This window comes from Peromyscus eremicus, unplaced genomic scaffold, assembly GCF_949786415.1.
Source record: "Peromyscus eremicus unplaced genomic scaffold, PerEre_H2_v1 PerEre#2#unplaced_220, whole genome shotgun sequence".
In the NCBI taxonomy this organism is placed as follows: Eukaryota; Metazoa; Chordata; class Mammalia; order Rodentia; family Cricetidae; genus Peromyscus; species Peromyscus eremicus.
The window spans coordinates 145,847-161,457 of record NW_026734456.1 but is presented as its reverse complement, the minus strand read 5'-3'; the positions used below and the strand labels follow the sequence as shown (position 1 = coordinate 161,457).

Sequence of the window (15,611 nt, the reverse complement as noted above, 5' to 3'; positions counted from 1 at the left end):
CTCATGATTCATTTCAAAATATCTGACAGAACTATTTGACTAATAAAAAATAAAATATGACAAAGAAAAATATTAAAGTTTTAAAGTACACCTGTTTTTTAATTACATACTCAAGAAAATCACCTTCTTTTCACAAATAACATAAGTATATTATTAAACTTTCATCCCATCAGTATTATGCAGATGATCAAATAGTCTTTCTAATTATGATAATAAAATGGCTAAAAAATTGCTTGATTTGTGAGTCTTTAATGCCATGCATAAATCTTCAAAATATCCATGACGAGTGATCACAATCTTCTGTGGGATGTCTTTCTGTATGCTGTGAATATGTTTTGCTCTCATTGGTTGATAAATAAAGCTGTTTGGCCAATGGCAAGGCAGAATAAGGTTAGGTGGTACATTCAAACAGAAGATGGAGATGAAGAAGGGTGGAGTCAGAACAGACACTGCGAGCCCTGACAGGAGAAGCAGGACGTGAGAGAACAGGTAATGCCAAGAAGCCACATGGCAAAACATAGCTTAATAGAAATGGGTTGAGCTTAGTTGTAAGAGCTAGTTGATAATGAGCTTGAGCCATAGGCCATACAGTTTGTAATTAATACAAGCCTCTGTGTGTTTACTTAGGATCGAGTGGTTGCAGGACCAGGCAGGACACAGGAAAACTTCCCCCTACAACAATCCATAACACCTTTACCTCATAAAGCAAGGGTCTGCTGAGCTGGTACAATTATCACTGCATTTTCAGAAATAATACATGAGAAAAGTGCCTTAAAATTAATGGCATTGAATAAAGTAGAATAATTATATTAAAGTATACTTAGTATTTTTGAACATAAGAATATGCCATTAAAAACTCTGGGAAATGCATAGAATAATTTAGATATCCTGAAATCCCAGATTTAAAATGATAAGACTTAATATTTTATCAAATTTTGAGATTACTAATTGATGAAAATATTAGATCTATGTTGGTAGGACCAAAAATTTCAATGTCAAAGTTCTCTCTCAGACTCTGTCCGTCTTAGCCTTAAACATCATAATTCCTAAGGAAAATAGAACATTCCAAATACAATTATGTTTTCAGCATTATACCTATGGCTTTTCTTTTTTATAAATATCTTTGAAATACCCTGGGAGCCCTCACAGCATCCACAACTAAGTTTCGTTTCTCTTCCTCTGGCCCCCACCCTCATCTTCAGTTCTCTTTTCTCACATTAAGAAGAAAAGGATAAGATGACAAATGGTCATTAAAGAAAAACTCAGCGGTAGAAAATTTCTTAAGGAATTATGTATTCATATTTCTAAAGTTAAGCTGTCTTGAAGCTAGAAGGATGGAATTGCTACATGGAAAGTTAGGAAGGAACATCCTATTGATGGTAAGAACAAAACAAGAGAAGGACTGTAGAACCTTGATCTTCCCTAGAGAAGAGACTCATTCTTTCCACTAAAATGAGGTCATTCTTCAACAATACCTGTCTTTGGTCTGAAGGCTAAGCCAGCCAGGACAATGAAGTGCATGCAACTCAGGAAATAGATGTCTGGCTGTTAATAAGAATACACTTTGAGATAAAATGCAGTGCTGGTAGTTTAGCAAGGCAAAACATGCCCTATCTTCTCCCACAAGATTTTATTTCTTTTCCTTACTTAAAGTCAGAAGAAACTGTCCTTTCTCAAAACACCTACATAAGGACTTTTGACTTCTCTACAGAATATCAGTATAACATTATCCATCTATTAATATTTTTTTTCTAAACATGAGTATATTTAACCTAATCTAAAAATAGTAAGAGTAAACAAAAGAGCCAGTGTTAAGACTGCATTAATTGAAATGACTGGTTCTATAGGAGAAATATCTCTGAAAAGTGTTATATATTTAGAACTAGTTTTGGAAAAGTTGAGAGGAAAACCCAGATGTTAACAAAGTATCATTATTTGACAACTGGTCTATCTATCTGGACTCTTTTCTAATAGTTTTAATTTTAATTTAGGAACTAGTTAATTCCATCAATGAGTTTACTCAAGAAACTCAATGAAATTAATTGTGTTTCTGTGGAGACAGTCTAAACCAATAGGGTACAAAGAAACAGAAAGAAGGAAGGAGGTGTAGAAAACAAAGGGATAGTAGAAGAGAGGAAGAAAAGGAAGAGATGAAATGGAGAATTGCATTTTGTGATACTGCTGAATTCAGAGCAGTGCAATAAATAATATATATTTTCTAACTCAGTCATGTAGTTGTACCAGAAGAGATAGAAGAGGCCACCAAATCATTTATTAGGGAAAACATAGCTCTAAAGCTGTGCAGACAGTTCATGGAAGAAAACCCTTCAATAGAAGAAAGCATGTACATTTCTCAGGTTGTTTCTACTGATGTGTGATGGGATCTTCCGGAGGGTTCATTCCTCTTTCTTTGATATGAAGGGCTCATATCAAACAGTGATTGGTGAAATCACTGTTATTGAAATGGGAGATCAGATAAGATTGAAAACAGTGACTTGACATTATTGTGAGCATGATGCACCTTAAAAGTTATTTAAATAAATATTTAGGAATTGTACCAAATATTAATTTTTAAAAATTCTACAGATGTTTCTGTACTTGGCATTGTTTAATATTTAACTATTAGGATATTTCCCCCACAAAGGTAGGTAGGAGTTTAATTTCCATGCCTCTGGGTTAGATGTAGGTTTATGGATTCACAGGATAGTAGAAACAGAGCAAGGTGTTGCTTCACACTTTCAGCCTTAGCTAGTGAGACTAATTTTTCACCCATCTTAAAAGTAAAGAAAAAGAACAAAAAACTAAATTTTTAATTTCCTTTCTTTGTGCACTGAGGTGTGTACATAATATTTGTCATTATTATCAGGTTAAATTTGGCAAGCGAGATGTCTGCCGTAAACTTTAGGAAAGGCTTCCGTATAAAATCTAATGGTTTTCTGAGACGGACACGGCCAGTGGTACGTTCTGGCTAAGTCATTCTGAGGTCTTGATTGTGCCTGCACTCGTTGTTGCCATTCCAGCCACTAGAAACCATTTGAATGGCAAACGTTTGAGGCTTTTTCACAGGCAGTTGCTCAGGACTGGGTGGGGCTCAGTGAGAGCATAGGCTTAACCTGAGCGAGACACTGGCTTCAGTCCCTGCACAGAAGAGCAGAAATGGGGCAAAAGCACTTGGACATTTGTGTCTTCCACTTCCGGACTGTGTGAAAGCAAAACATCAGCCATACGGAAACTCAGTAGAGCACTTCTTGCTTTAGGTCAAGGAATATTTCAATAGTTTTCCATTTCACATGTTTAGTTTTGTTTCTCAGGAAGGCACTCATCACAAAAAATAGACATTTGATCTGCAATTATAAAAAATAAAAACTTTGATTTAGTAAACAGTGTCTGTAATTCTGAGACCAGAGTAGTATGTTGTGGTCTTTGCATCAAAGCTGTCATTTTGAGGAAGATATGTAAATCCAAATTTCATATGTTGGTAGGATCTACTTGCTACTGCATTGGTGTGACTAGTGACACCATGTTGGTACAAGCATGTTTAACGTTTAGTATTAATTCTACTTTCTTTGAATGTATCTATCTGGAATAAAGACAAGTGTTTCCTCTGTACAAGAACTATTTTGACAGACAGGCATAGAAGGCAGAACAATCTATCCCTATGTCTGACTGGAGCTTTTTCCCACACAGATTTCCTTTAACCAGAAAAGAGTCGAAGATGGGGGTGGAGTTCATGTAAGACGTAAGAATTAGCTGCAGACACAAACCCAATGATATTTTTAGGATAAAGGTCATGTTCCAGCATGGAATAGAAAGAAAATGTGAAGGTCCTGAAGCCTTGCATGTCCTTTCAAAGACCGACCTCTGTTCACTGCATGCAGTTCTAAATGGATCTTATCTTTATGGTATGGAATAGGTCCTGAGAAGAGATCGACAAAGCAACTAACAAGTAATGAATACTATGGATCCAATGGAGGGGCACCGGAAATCTCTGTATACCGTTGCCTTTGCTGACAAATAGCATTTGTAAAGGGCCATTTCATTCCTAAGAATACACTAGTGATATCACCTAGAAGCAATCATAAAATTTCTTTCACATTTACTTAAAAGCAGCTTTCATATTAATAATTCCAGAGTAGTTAGTACTTTACTTTTCTGTGACAGTCTCATGCATTCTCCCTTCTTACAGGTATAAATTGCAAACAGGGTAACATTGATGTAAGTTGCTTTAAAGTATATCTATACTACAAATATTTTCATAGGCTCATTAGGAAATTGAAAGACAAAGTGTGCAAGAAATCACTATTTTAACTAAAGATAACGTCTTTTTCAACCAGCACATTTCTCCCCTTTTACTCTTTTTGTGTAATTCTTTCTTATTGTTCTAACATATTTATATTTTTTTCTTTTGTTCTCCTATTTAAATTTAAGTTTAGAAGTTGGGAGGAAGCTGAGTCAAAGTTTAGAGACTTCTTCAAAGCAAAATCTGAACATTTTATCAAATGAGATATGAATTGCACAGACATGTGAATTACAGTACATTCTTTAAGAGAAAGAAGTTGAAAACTGCAGCATAAATAGTTGCTGCTTTTTAATGGTTTTAAGCAGACACAATAAAAGGACAGAAGCAGCATGAACACTAATTATTTGGAAATATGTCTTCACATCTTATCAGCCTCGAGGTTTTTAACTTGTCTTAGCTCTCCCTCCCACCTCCCTTTCTTTTCAGAAAATGTGACAATTTAAAACACACCTCCTTTTAAGTCTTAACCATTATCAAGCAGTACTTTGATATGCTATGACATCGTTAAATGACAAATTAGTTGATTCTAAATGAATCTGATTTATCCTCCTTTTAGCTGTTAAGAGTTATAAAGACATTTCCTTTTTCAGATACAATGAAGTCTAATAAGAGCTGGCATATACATTATTTTGACAGTATAAAAATCAATATAAACTAGGCAAACCATGTGTAATTGAAGGACAGGCAGATGTCTATGGGATTGAAAACTAAACATACAAATGAGTTTGAAGTATGGTTGGTTTTATTTTTTGTCTTTTGTTTTGTTTTGTTTTGTTTTAGCTAGTAAAAGAGTTTAGCATCTGCTCACAAACTTCACAAGGATGCCACAGTAGAGAAGATCCCAGTACCTTTCCCTAGAATGAGAAGCTGCCTTTACCTCTAGTCTCTGGAGAGCCCAGACATGGTTTCACACTTTAAGACATAAAACTCCCCCTTACACTATTAAACTCACCAGTATTTTCACACATCTATTCTCTTCTTCAAGGCCCATTGGCACTGCCACAAGCCTGAAGGCAGCTACATCTCATTAACCTTGTTCTTGGGTTATATGCCTTGTCTTCACCGTCAGCATCTCAGTGGGGGACATCTGTCATAATGCAGCTACATTCTCATTTTAAATGTTTAACAAGACTCTTTCTCTCTCCTTCCTTCCCTCCTCTCCCCTCTTAAGAATACGAGGATCACTCTTGCAGTTTTGATAGCTAGTTGTCACAGTTTGAACTGGTTTCAATTTTTAAGAGTTCAATTAGATGCAATAGAACTCAGTAAGTGTTGGTCGGCAACTATATATGCTTGCACTCTATGATAAAGTACTTCTGATGATTTTTCAATTGATATTAACACTCAATTAAGCCATAAAAACTAATTATTTTCCATGTGATCTTAGATAACTTAGATATTCCTCTCTTTTCTGGAACTAAATTGATACTAAATACCATTCTTTTATGTTAATTTCTTACATCTTGAGAAAGCTGATTTATATTTATTTATTTATTTATTCATTTATTGTGCACAAACTTCTCTCAAGATATTCAGTCGTTCCTCTCAGGGAGCAGCAGCAGTATGCTACAAAAATACACAAAGCACTGAGCTAGGGGATGAGATGACTCCAGGGTGTGTGTGTGTATTGGGGGGGGGTGCTCAGGGAAACCAGTACCAACAGCCTGTAGCCTGTTTTGCCAGCATTCTGGGCCAGAAGCTGTACCTTCTCATGTGCTTCAGCCTAACTTCAAACGTTCTTGCTAAGGAAGGTTGAGGAGCGACTGTGGCAGATCAAAGCCACCGTCATTTCAAGTGAGAGCCACATGCTTCCATTTTATCTGCACCGTTTTCAACTGTTCCACAGCAACTTCAAGGTAACTTAAGCAAGTTCGGAATCTTTATGATTCTGCAGCGGTGCACCTGAAAGATTACCAGTGCCACTCCTAGAAATGACACGTGTGAGCCTGCTGTGACTATGAACTAGTTTCATTACAGGACTGGTTGCCAAGAGTCGGTTAAACAGGATCATTACAGCCCACCTGGTGCTGTCCTATAATGAAACTAGTTCATAGTCAATTTATAATTCCTTATACCTAAACCGACTGAATCGCACAGTGCAAGACCTTGCCTATTTGCGTGCATTGGCATCTGTGTATATGAGGTTTTTAATTTTTTTGCTTGTTTATTTTCTCTTTCCTAATTAAGTTAAAAAGCTGAATTGTATGATCGTTGTGAGCTCAGTTCAGGATTTATGATACTTCTAATTTTCCTTTAAGGAGTTAACCCTTCCAAGCCTGGTAGCCGTGTGCAAATGTTCCTCTGCTATGATTTCCGCCTTTCCCCTTTTAACCCACATATCCTCGTCAATGATAGTAAGCTGATAAGAGGAACTGTGGGTTTCCAGGTCAAAAGTTTCAGAACCTTGGTTTATAATCCTTACCTTCTCTCTGGGCTCCCCTATAACTTTTCCCCTCTGAACTTCTACCATCCCCAGCTGTTTGGTAAGAAGCAAGCACAAAGTGCTAGGCTAGACAGAATCCGGCTCTCCAGTTGATAAGGCTATCAAGGTACCCTGGTGCTGGGTCACAGACCTTCCCTGTCAGAAAAGGCAAGTTCAAGCAGGTGCTTGCTCTCAGAAAAGCCCTAAGGGCTTCTCTGCTGCCTACCCAACCCAAGTCAGCCCAGCAAAAGGCGACAGAGACACTCAGGGAGGGAGGGAGCTCTGACACCTCTCCCCAGATGCACAGCTGAGGAAGTAAACCCGGAGCTAAGTTGGGAGAGTAATTGTCTACGGCGGAGAATCATGAGAATCTCAGCTGAGAGCCAGCGCCAAAGGGAGTCTCAAAGAAACGCGAATTCTGATCCAACATCTGCAGCGCTTGGGATGCCCTGGCAGAAGGCACAGCCAAGTCCAAATGATCCCGGGGGAAAGGGGGACAGACAAAATCAGGACCTGAAAATGACCAAGGGTAAAATGGGGGGGGGGTGCGGAACACTCTGGCACCTAGTTCAGAAACCCTCCAATAACCCTCTCCCCCCAGGAGGCTAGCGCACAGTGGCCAGCGGGTCCCGGGAGCGGGGCTGCCAAGGACTTAAGTTTCACACTCAGTTGTCTGCCAGCATCACCCAGTAGGAAAGCCAAGGGAGGAAATGGGGAAAGTGGGTGGTCGTGGCACTTACCTTGGTCAGCTCCCACAGTCAGCACCTTGGCGTTAGGCAATAATCCCGAGAGAGTGAGGATGGCGAGAAGCAACTGGGACATGGTGATCTTCCTGGCGAGCCTGTGCTGCAGACTGCTGGGCGGCGGCACCCTCGGCCCGGCCCTGGCCGCTGGCAGCCTGGAACAGAGGTCATTTACAAATGTCACTGGAAATCCCTGGGTCGGTGGGTCCAGCCAGTCCGCCTTGCTCTGCTAGGAGCAGAATGTGGAAGGTGTGCGGAAGCACGCCTGCGGAGAGCGTGCGAGCGCCAGCCAGGCGCTGTATGTCTGGACTTTTCGATGCAGGGGTACGTCTGATCTTATATCACGCAAGAGGGGCAGAGAGATGCCCGCCGATGGGAATTCACTATTAATCACCAAGGCCTTCCTATACCCCTCCGTCGCCCACAGAAATCACATCTATTACTAGTAAAAGGCGGTTAACACGACAGGGAAACAGCCTCAAATGAGAACGCCACAAATCACTGCTCTTTCAGCCTCCTTGAAGAGAAAGTAACTCCTTGCTGTTTCGGTAGGGATCTGGGTCCTTAGCGAAGGGGGACTTCAGTGGGCCAAGCCAGCCAGGCGCCAGAAAGCATCACCAGCCAGCTGAGAAGTCCCAGGGAGAGGCTTCCCAGGCAAAGCAGATTTGATGCCTGGGCTGCAAGGAAGCTCCTTTCCGGGGAGCCAATGCAAGCCTGGACCTTGTTTCTCTTAGGGAAATGGTTTCCTCCACTTGACAGCTCGCAGAGCTTTTTCAACTGCACTAGTAACTTTTATGCTGAGTGGCACCTGGGGACAGAGCTGCAAAATTAGTGACTCAGCAGAAACAAAACCAAAACTCCCAAAGTCACTAACCAACACACACACACACACACACACACACACACACACACACACACACCGGCGGGCGACAAGATAAGTGCAGCCATCCAGGCTCCCAAGCTGGTCATATTAAAGCAACGATTGCCAATGAGTTTTGTCTGAATTTTCTGTTTAAAAGGATACCTTGAGCCATTTTAAGGTTTTGAGGCAGTTTTGTGTGGTTTTTATTTCCTATATTGCACTGACAGTCTGGGAACTTTCTGAAACCATGAGATGTATCTAAATGAGTCTGTAAAATATTTAGGCATATATTGAGTACATATACACAGCTTAAGCTGATTTTGTGATCTTTAAAAATCACATGGTAATTCTGGTATTTAGAACTTAATCCGCCCTTCAGAAATGACTATTGGGCTAAAACTAGGGTATCTTAAGAGTTGAGGGGTGACTTTCTTCACAGCAATATAAGTCATTGTTTTTCTATGGAAAAATATCTTACATTTTAATATTTTAAACCAGATGCCAGGTGTGGTAGCCCATGGCTTTAATCTCAACAATGGAGGCAAAGTCAGGTGGATCTCTGAGTTCCAGGCGACTTCTGAGACAGCCAGGGCTACACAGAGAAACTCTGTTTTGAAAAAACCAAATACATAGAAAACTGCAAGAACAAAAAAAACAAGGCAAAAGATACTTAGAAGAGGAACGATATTTTAAAGAGTTCATGCACTGTCAGGCTTGAAACTTACGTATGAATGGGAGAAATAAGTCCTAGAAATGACCATAAAAGTCTTGAGAGCCATCTTTGGGCAGTCCAGAACAGAAGCCATTAAGATTAGACAGAACCGAAGTGCACAAAGGGAACTTTGGAGTACAATGCCAGGCATCTGGAAGATGGGACTTTTCTTACATACTTATGTCACATTTTTCATTTTGAAAAGTTTCATTTTTACTTTGCCTTGTGCATTTATTTATTCAGGACCCACTACATATAATATTTGCAAGTATATGATTTATTTTCTTCTAATTGTTACACTTAATAGCCCCTATATTTTTTTTGTTTCATAATGCTATACACCAAATAGGAAGGAAATTTCCTATTAAAAAACAAAATCACAAACTTAGGAATAAATGATGAAGTTCAAAAGAATGGTAATTGTGAATGCAAAGTAGTGTTTCTCATGGGTCCACAAGACATCTGCAGCCTGTGGAATTATCCACTGAGATAGACTGGGTATATATCTTTCCTCAATTAGGCAACTGTGATATAAGGTACAATGAAATTTCCACCCCGTCCCTTGGTCTCCACTCCCCGCCCCCCCAAAAAACAAGGGGAAGCAAGCCATGCTGACAATATCAGACTCTCTTCCACACTGCTCTATGCAGTTGCCCTCCACCTAGACAAGGTGACAGAGGCAGTCAGGGTGAGACCCCACACACTCTTGATAGGCAACTTCTTTTTGGCCTCAGCAGCACCAAGCAAACTTGAAAAGGGAAATCTGGGAAAGGTAGTCAGTGTAATAAAAAACCCAGGAGGTGCTGAGGTTTCAGCATGCTCCACTCTATGCAGGCAGTACTCCAGGAGAATGAGCCTAGAAATGCAGGAGCACAGTAAAAGCAACATGGACTGTCTCAGACCGTTTGACCTACTTTTTTTTCTTCCTTGAATGAAAGAAATTGAAACTGTTCTGCCCAAACATAGAACAGTGAAGCAAAATAAGAGTGTTTAAAGCAATAAAAAATATCAAACCATAAACTGTGAATAGCACATGACTCAAATTAGTGTTACAACCAACACAGCATATTCAGAAGTTTAGGTGTAAGGGACAGTGTGCTTGTTGGTGAGGGGTAACTCACTGTATCTGATTTCCACTGTGACTGTGCTTCCACTGAACATTTTCTGTGGAATACAAGTGGAGACATTTTAGTGGAAGACAACAAGGAGATGTGATACAGGCCCTACTATAAGAGAAATTCCTCCAGCAGTTTGGCAGGAGTGTAGGAACCTTGCACAGATCCCTGCTAAGTGAACAGACACCTGCACTGAAATGTTTGTTTGCAGTGGATACTTTAGAAAGAGGGTTTAGACTCGGGGCCCAGTTAACGCATATGACCAGTTCATCTAGAATACATAATAAGCAGACTAAATAGGAAATAGTGGGGTTTCATTGCATCAGAAAGTTAAATAAAGCTAGTTTGAAATGACATGGGAAGAAATTGTGCACCTCGCATCAGATCATTTGCATAAAGTGGTTCTTCCAAACATCTATTAAAAACAATCAATTTATCACAAGATGTGGTTATTATTATGAGTTCTGCTGTGGTACAAATATCTAGAAAAAAACTTGAGCTTAAATTAAATAATGTATTCCTAGGTTTTAAGTATTCATCTAATTTAATAGATTATATGTATAAAAGTAACATAAACATAATTTTCTATAAATAAATTTATTTCTCCATAATATATGCTCTCATGGAAAAGAAATTAATAAAATATGTTCTGATGAAGAATAAATAGTTAGTTATTTTTTTATTCTTATGAGCCATTATAATTTCCTTATCATCAGTTATTAACATTAACAAGTCAAATACATTTTTATCAAGCTATAGAATATTTTACATTTTCTCAGTGAAACAAATTAAAATAAAACCTATCACTCTTTCTATATAGTTTATGACATTAGGTGGCTATTGACAATCAGTCATTTATAATCTTACACTTTGTCTTAGAGCCGCCCTGCCTGTACGTGATGAAACATTTCATTTCTGCTGTTTATCATTGGTGCTCTTGGAGACTTTTACTATCCCTGGTATCATTTTATACACTCCCCACCTCAGATGTGAGTGAAGAAGAGGAATTTTGTATAAAGAACACACTGAGTCTGGCCACCTCTCACTGGAGAGTAATATGCAGGAGAATTTGCCCCCAAGTCTGGGTTGCTAGGGGGCTAGGGAGTTACATAACCACTGCCCCAGGGTACTGAGATTCTCTCACTCTGCCTCTCCAGGAAGAAACATTGCCAAGTTGCCAGGGAGCAACACAGGAGCAGGAAGGGGAGGAGGGGGAGGAGGAGGAGCAGGAGGAGGATTGAAGAAAAAGTATCCATTGTCACATCCTCAATGCTTTAAAATTGAAAAATATAAGTTAAAAGTGGAGATTCGTGATAGTTTATAATTATAGCACATGTTGGTTCTTCCCATCAAACATGGGGTTTCTTTTGGCACTATGCTTGTTCAACTGGGATTTGGAGATGTGATTGAGATAAATAAGATTTAATGTATCTTAGTTGCCACCATTTGCCAAATATTCAGAATTCCCTTGAAAAGATAAAAATGTGACCAAAATATCTCTCTGTTTCCTTCTCTTTATGCCTCTGTTTCTTTTTACTGATGTTTTTGTAAATATCTTTATATATATATATATATATATATATATATATATATATATATATATACTATCAGCAAAAGCCTAACTGAATGTCAACCACAGCTTTTGAAAGATAAATAATAAAGCTTTTAGGCCACATTTGATTGCTCTAGATTTTCCTTGACTCTTGATGTATAAACTTCTAACATAAAGAAGGGTAGTTTGAAATATTAAAAATATACTATAATTTTTCTCTTTATAGATTATATTTCATAATAATATAGCTTTCAGATACAAGTCCTAGTTTACATTTTTGACATGGAGTTAGAAGTCTCAATGTGTAATACTGTGACTCTTTGTGGATTAATCAGAAATGTGAAAAACTTACCAAACTTTATGACTCCACTCCTGAGGTAGCTACCCTGAGAGCTCAGTTCGAGTATTCATGGGAAGGCTGCTCCTTGGATACTTTTAGACACTGACTGGCATGCTTGTGGCTCTGTTAATAGTGCCTTCTCTCTCCCATGCTGGAATAAACTCACTGAGTCCTGCTGAGGGAAGTCTGCCAGTGGTCCAGGATAGGATGCACTTTGATTATGGCCTTGTGGCATTGTTCTGCCCAGTAATATTGACCTCTGTTCTCTCGGTCATCATCTTTCTGCTCCTTAATTATAATTAAAAGCTTTTAAGTTGGTGGAAGTGGAAGGGACATTCAAATCATCTATTCCAATTCACCACATTTATCTAATGAAAACTTTAAAGACAGGAAAGGTGAGCAGCCCGAGATCACATATCTTTTTAATGGCAGAATTTGCCCTTGAATATTATTCCTAACTACTAGATTACATAATCGCTTTTACTCATATTTCCTTAGAGTTATCTCCCTTAGTGGTAGCTTGGAGAGCTTGAATTTATTCTCTCAGTAGGGCTATGTATATGCTAGACACCCATTCAGCACATGTAACAATAATGACTATATGAAATGGATATATAATCCAAATCACATACCATTTATGTGATAAATAGCTCACTGTAAGAACCATGCTTCCAAACATGCAGACTTGACACCAAAAAGGGGGAATTATTAGAAAGGAAAACTCATAAAATTACTAGCATATGTTTTCCGGATGCAGCGTTGGTAAACTTTGACTAAGATAGGACTCCCATTTCCATTGCACTTTGAGATTTCAGACAATACAAGTAAAGACCTTTCGTGCTGGAACAAGTTTTGTCAGCAAGCATATGTCACTTATGATCTACAACCAGGTTGCTATCTCTAAGTCAAGCAGAATTCAGAACATACCCACAGGTTCTCTGTGGTAACGTTACTGATTCATCAGTACCTGGGGACCATCTTCTGTTGGGGAGTCTCACAATATCACATGACGAAAAGAGAATTATGGGAAGCCTTTTATTCATCTTTGATGCACGTATGCTCACTACAGTTCATTCTATTGGAAACTCAGTGGCAAGCCTTTCAAAACCTTTGTCACTTTATATTTGATAATTAAAAATATGGACTTAGCCATATATTTCTTGTTTCCTTTTGTGTGGCCTTTAGCATTTCATAATTTCCAACCAAACGCTTTTTAAAAGCCTTTCTGTGTGGATTTCTCCTGTAAACGGCGCCTAGAGACACCATGCTGCTGATTAATGGCTTCTCAGTGCATCCACTGAACCTGTTAATCTTTCCTGTATCAGCTGTTCCCTGGTCCGTCTGTCATGGAACACATCCTTGCATCGGAGATAAACAGGGCAATACGATGACAAAGACAGAGGTCAGGTCGAAGCATAAGAACAGTTACTGAGAAAACGATCCCTGACTTCAATAGCAGGTGTTGATGCTACCATCTAGACTACATCTTGGTGAGGTTTATTAAGCTAGTTTCAGTAGGGATTTCTGTTTCTACTTTTAAATGGGGTTGCTTTGTTGCATTTAGATTTCTGAACAGAGTAATTGTTTTTAGTTGTTTTACCGGAAATGGTCCTTCTATAGTAAATTAAAGCAAGAAACAGTAAATAGAAGTAAAGGTCAAAAAAATAAATAAATAAAGGGAAGAAACAACAACCAAAATCACCAGACATTTCTTTGACTCACACCTGGCTTAATTAAACGGGAGCCGGTCTTGGGAGGTTGTCACATCTCCATTTGGGCACAGTGTCTGTCAGAACTAAGTACCAAATAAGTGTGTGTTAAGGGAATTTACTCGAGTCACATTTTAACAGTTCCGTTTGAAGAAAAACTCACACTTTCCCCAAAAACATCCCATTTTTAAGTAAAATAAAATTCATTCTCTCACATAGAAAATGTCTCTTGCCCTCTAAAAGTGTTTTTCTACTATGAAAATTATACTTTTTAATCACCATAAAAACTTAAATGCAAAGGAGCTTTTTAGCCCAGAACAGAATGCCCTAATTTTATGTCAAGTCTTTCTTTGTAGGAAAAAAAATAGTGACATTTGGACCTAGATATATTTATCAAGATTTGTGAAAATGTGTGATTTTATGCATGAATCCTGGCAAAGTTAAATTATAGTTGAAAGACCATTAAATGCTTTTATGACTTTCCATTGCTACAGTCTGCATTGTAAATAGACTTGTCCAAGGATATCATTCATAGCATTCTGCAAATCCTACTAGAGAAGCATCACAAAAATGAGACTTAGTATAATGCTATTCACATCCAGACAGAAGCAAAGGCAGAGGCAATAGACAGATGCTCGGTTGAGCAGAAGACCAAGCCCACACTGTACTCTTCTGGGTTCCTCTTCCCTTGGAGGAGCATCTACAGACTGCTAAGGCAGCATCAGTTCTGGGCTTTCAGGTCACTGTCAAAACTGCACAATTTCCTCCTTTGTTTCTTTCAAAAGAATGTGAATAGTGAGTAGGCATGCAAGAGGTCACCCCTGTGCTTCTTACTTGACTCTCTCTGAAAACTGCGTTGCAACAAAAAACAACAATAATAGTAAAGAGTAATGTATATGGATAAAACCGAATATGGACACACACTCAGATATATAAATTGTCTAAGGAGTATATCAGTTTTCAGTTTTCATCAAAGACTGATCACATGAATCAATTATATATTTCCAGAGAGAAACATCAAACCACAGGAAAAATAGTACTACAAAAGTAACACATCCTGTTGTTCACATGGAATAAAATGAGCTAAAGTATATCTCATCCCCAGACCTGAAAGTCAGCTAGGAATTTTCTAGGACCATCCATGTTTCAAGTAATATACGATGTAGCCTTAGGGATGTTACAACGCAAACAGCTGACTGTTTTTACAGCTCAGAAGCCAATCTCACTCACCCCCCACACAGCTCATAACAGTAGTGAATTCCAAATCAAATGTAGAATGAACTTCCTAAGAAATTTAATAAGAGAACTATTTCTGGGAAGAATATCCTAGAAACCTCCCTTTAGCCATATAAACTATGTTGGTGCCAAGAAAACTTAGTTAAAATTATTTACCTATTCTTCCTGAAAGTAAAGTATTTCAAGATGCTCAGATATTTCTCAAATTGTTGTTCTCAAGTTGCTGATCTATGTCCCAGTTTTGAGTGCAACCCACATGCAGGAATTTACAATCATGGGCCTCAACTTAACTCAAACAGGCTGTAGAAGGCAATGGCAGCTGTGTTCAGAGGCCTCAAGTTAGCCACGGCTTAACGGTTCAGAAAGAGACTTCATGACTCATAACTGTAACAGGTTACCAAGTGAATGAGGTGCTGAGTTGTGGGCTCAGGTGCCTATTTTCAGATCAAAAACAAATTAAGTTCCCTTATGTGGTAGCAGCAGAAATCAAGCACACATGTTCTGCGTGATGGGTACTGTGAAATGCTTCAATGGAAAACTCTCAGTGGCATACTCAGTGGGAGATTAGCATGTAATGTGCTTAATAGGATTTATAAAGCTAGCCCGAGGGCATGTGCAGG

At 38.7% G+C, this 15,611-nt stretch overlaps 1 long non-coding RNA gene across 1 annotated transcript in view; it reads right to left on the bottom strand.

Annotated features, from left to right (window-relative positions):
• LOC131901699 (uncharacterized) overlaps window positions 1-15,611 on the bottom strand; it is a 93,176-nt gene that overhangs the window by 12,821 nt on the left and 64,744 nt on the right. The gene's annotated exons all lie outside the window — the stretch shown is intronic.